The sequence below is a fragment of the Camellia sinensis genome, chromosome 3, assembly GCF_055761805.1.
Source record: "Camellia sinensis isolate YWXY chromosome 3, ASM5576180v1, whole genome shotgun sequence".
Taxonomy (NCBI): domain Eukaryota; kingdom Viridiplantae; phylum Streptophyta; class Magnoliopsida; order Ericales; family Theaceae; genus Camellia; species Camellia sinensis.
In genome coordinates, this window is record NC_138963.1 from 145451247 (window position 1) to 145456013 (window position 4767).

At 42.4% G+C, this 4767-nt stretch overlaps 1 long non-coding RNA gene across 1 annotated transcript; it reads right to left on the minus strand.

The window, feature by feature from the left end:
- Nucleotides 1-3187: 3187 nt before the first annotated feature.
- LOC145821150 (uncharacterized) lies at nt 3188-4285 on the minus strand. The gene is made up of 3 exons (XR_014363184.1): nt 3628-4285; nt 3322-3528; nt 3188-3228 (listed from the first exon to the last, which is right to left on the minus strand). It is a non-coding gene; the product is annotated as an uncharacterized LOC145821150 (long non-coding RNA).
- Nucleotides 4286-4767: the final 482 nt, after the last annotated feature.

The window sequence follows — 4767 nt, forward strand, 5'->3', positions numbered from 1 at the left end:
AAAAGAGAGAAATGGATACATGTAAAACACATATAAAATGATCTTTGAAACATCCCAAACTGTTAAGATAACACAGGTATGGAACATTTAATTGAGGGATATGGTAGTTTTGAATTGGATGCAAACTAATATTAGCACCTTCCCCATGGGGAAAGGAAGGAAAAGAAGGTGAAGAGTGATGAATTCTGGTAAATATGAATATCAAATCATTACACATTCGAGAGCAATCATTTTGGTAAATAAAAATATATCATCAAACCACCATACTCAGCCACAATATAATGTGTACTAGATTTGACGTTGATATTAACTGTAAAAGTTTTGAGAATACTTTTCACATATATAATACTGCCAGAGAAAAAAAAAATACACACTCATTAAAAAAGTTGAGAGTATGAAGGACAGTGTAAGCAATATCACTCCCCTATGTTCACCAACACATGTAATTCGCAAGTGGTGTCCTCTGCCACCTGTTCCCATTACAAAGGAGGCAAGAGGATATCATTTGCCAACATCCAGTGCAGTTCTCACTATCATCCTTGTTGTCATTAAATGTTTCGCATAAAAAGTATAAAATGGTTCAAACTGAGGCTTTGTACAATTTCTATTTTCTACTACAGACCTAGTTCTCAATCACCACTGGTGGGATTTTGAGCCAGCAACTTTCTTTGTTGAGGGAATTGGTTTCCACAGGAGGGATGCTAACTAGCGTTTGTGGGTTAACCTTCTTCATCTACTGAATTTGGTTCTGTGGAATTATACTATAGACGCAGAGACTTTGCAGTGGGGGATGAAGCAAGAAGCTATAAAAGACCCTAAAAAAATGAGGTAATCAGTCACCTGCAGATATGAAACAAAAGGGCTACAAAGGAAAAAACCAGAGATCAAGGGACCAATATGCAATTGAAATGGGTACATACTAACAATTAGTTATTACTTACTACTTTTTAAACTTAAACCTCCTCACCATCAACTATGAGGTGTGCAAAAAATTCAAAAGTTAATGAGCTTTCTATAGTTAATTTGATTGAGTTTTGTTTTTTTCCAAGTTATGTCACAGGTTTATCTGTTGCCAAATCATGTCGTCAGAATGGTTTGAACTTCTAAAAGCCTCTGGAGAAGATTTTAAAAATTATGTCTAACTTTGCAAATTCATATGCCCATTTTGCTAGTGAACAATGTTAGCCTAGATCAATTATTAAGACCTTGATCAATCTACAAATGAAGAAGCAGTAGCCAATTAACAGCTATTTTAAGACCAATTATTAAGACCTTGACACATCCAAAGCTATTTTAAGACCATAAAATTCATACCCAATTATCAGCTCACTGATCCAAGCCAGCAGTAGCAACACACAGTCGGCAGCAACCAGAATGAAGAAGCAGCAAGCAACCAGCAACACAGCAAGCAGCTACCCCTTCCTTCAAAACAGTAACAAAAATAGCAGCAGCATCAACATCTAGAATCTTATAAAATAAGCGACAATTACAAGATAAGATAAGCCAAAAGCCAGAACTATATAATAAGCCACAACTTAAACAATGTAAACTAATCCACGTGAAAACACCACCTGAACATAATGTTTGAATATACTTACCAATGCTGGTTGTTCCTAATGTCCTAATTTTCCCCCTGTTCCACAACCCCTTCCATGGGTTTGTCTCCTGGGTCTCTTACTATATACTCTCAGTATATCTTGCGCTGCCGCACGTACGACTCCCTCGTTCGCTTCTATAGAAGCTGGCTGCACATCACCAATGGCTGCAGTACAATCATTTGATACCACCTCTGGCACACCTTCACATACGGCACTAAGCTGTGAAACGCCATCATCCGCTGCATTATTGTCATGGTCTATTGCTTGGCGTCGCCCTCGGCCTCGGCCTCGGCCTCGGCCTCGGCCTCTACTTACACCACGACGGCCGCCACAACCTCTACCCCTACGTGTCCCTCTGGTAGGTGCATGGACCTGGCCCTCCCCCTCCCCGTCAATGTGGAAGTCATGGGTAATGAATGGATCAACATGGTAGGTGAGGGATATATGTGGTGTAGGAGATGATGGTGGGGTAGGAGATGATGGTATGGTCAAAGGGTCGGGTGCGGTCAATGTCGATGCAGAGGGAATCATAGTAGACAGACATGCAGTAGACAGTGGTGCTAAGGGAGTCACCGGGGTACCAACTGCTGTCCTATATGGGGGTGGTGACCAGGAGGGGTCCAATATATGGCCATGGTGTATGGAAGTATGTTCAGACATTAGAGGATCTACCTCAGGGGCAAACTGGGATGTGTAATTGGTACATTCAGGTGGGGAAGTCTGCGGTGTATGCATTGCTGTAGATGGACCATGAGGGGACAGGACCATGGAAGGTCCCTCACCAAAGTGTTCCATATCGAAATAGTCCGATTGATGTGCATGACGTGCGGTAGGATGCGGTGGAGGCATTGATGTCGATGGCTCAGTGGATGGCATATTCGGGTGCGGCATTGATGGCACTGTAATATCTACCCCCATATACGGATCCTCGCCAAAGTGGTCGAAATCTAGTCGGTCACGTCGGTGTGCCTGTTGCAAACCATCGCACAATAACTCCTGTATCTCGGCAATGGCATCCGATTTTTCTCTAGCATCGCGTGTAACATGGGTAGCGTCTGCCATGTGATATGTCCTCGCAACTCTACGAACCTGTAATGTAATGGTAGCTGTGTTACATAACCATCAATGCCAAATAACAAACATATACAAACTTAAGCAAATGTTGTTTTGGAGAATATAAATAACTTACCAATCCCTCTAAACTGCCCCCGATGCCTTGGTATCCGAAGGCAGCAATGTCACTCGGATTACTAAGCACTAGACATGTATGGCGGCGAAACCATAACATGTATGGGTCCGAAGATGTAAGCACTTCATTGCTCCTCTCAGCATGGACAATGGTGTTACGTCTGTTGTTCCACTCACCAATAAATGACTGGTATTCGTTTGCCCAATCAATGCCCATTTTGCCACGCCTATCCCTAAAATGCATAGCCAAGTGGGCGCCAAATCGATCAGGCACACTCTGAACTCGCCCAAATTGTCTAAGCACCCAATCGGGAAGATGCCAGTCAATGATATCGAATCATATAAGTGGCACTCGTGCCATCCATATGTCTCAACCAACAGTGCAATATGATGGGAAGCTGGTTATGATGACATCCTCCGTCCCATAAGGCTCCCATATGAACTGCAAAAGCAATGCAATAATTTAGAGATCTATTCATACAACGGAGGTTGACAAACAAAAAAATGGGTAAATTCACATGAACAAATTACAAACCTCCCCCTCCACCATGCGGTCGAACTGGTCCCGGAAGATGACACCGACATTAGTCGATATCACCTCATGGCTGAAGGGAACCCTCCACCTGCAAGCTCGCGGGCCAGGTGGTAACAGCTGGTCGCCCTCCCCTATGGGACGCTCGCCAGCAGCAATGTTCGACTTCCGACTAGGGGCGATCCTGCTCAATCTCTCCCACGCCCAAACCTACAATGAATGATGCCATTATTAATTTATTACAGTAGGCAATTTAGAAAACATGGCAATTGAGAATATGAGATAAAACTACAAGTCATTGCAACTCACTTGTAACAATACTAGTGGGCCAGCTATCTCCTTCGTATCAGCCTTAGTTGCCCGACACAACATCCTGTACAAACATGCCAATGTGGCACCACCCCAGCTGTACTCCTGGATACGGTCAAAGTATCTAAGTAGTGGCAAAAACATCATCTTGACTATATTTTGTGACTTATCGGGGACGAGGACCCCCCCAATAAGCCACAAAATATAGGCTCGAGCATAATGATGAACTGTCTCATCGGATGCATCATGTGGAAGGTGACGGAAATGCTCGGATATCTATTTCAACTTAAGTGATGAGCCTATGAAGTCTTCTTGTGTAGGTGCTGCTCCTAACAACTCCACACATAGCGCTATCAAATCATCCAACATATTTCCTGGGTCTTTTCCTGTGACTGCGTGTCCGTCAACCGGTAGGCCAAATAGAATAGCCACATCTTGTAATGTAACTGTGGACTCTCCAACAGGAAAATGAAATGTGCGCGTCTCTATGCGCCACCTCTCTACGAGAGTTGTAACGAGATGGTGGTCCAATCGAATAGGTCCAATCCGATACACCCCGTAGAACCCCGCACGGAGTAGGTAACGTAGGACTCTATGGTCCAAGGCGGTGTCCCATAAGCCTGAATCAGATCGTCGGCATTTCAATTTCGGCTGATCTTTCGCCTGCACAAGACAACGTTGTGTGTAAGAGACATAATGCTTGTACAAATGACAATTGAATTTTCATAATGAACCCATCTTCTATTAACTGAAACAGTGGGTGAGATAACCAACATTTTAGTGGTGCATAGTGCGTAAGTGGTGTAAATGTACAAAGATAAATACATACAGACACAGATTTGCAGTGTCATGACATACAAATAAAAGGCTCCATCAAAACTAATATAAGTTCTAGAATGTTTGGTACACCTGTTAACGAAGTTGGGTTGTTTCCTTTACTGTAGACTGCAATGGGGGTTTATGTGGTTTTTAGTTAAATTAGAAGGGCGTAAAATATAACTAAGCCGTCATTTCATCATTGAGATAAGAATTGAATAAGTTGGGGATCAAATGAATACAATGAAATATTACAGACTAATATAACATATAATGAATATATTTTGAAGAGTTTAAAGTCCTTTATTTTGAAATGAAAAATGT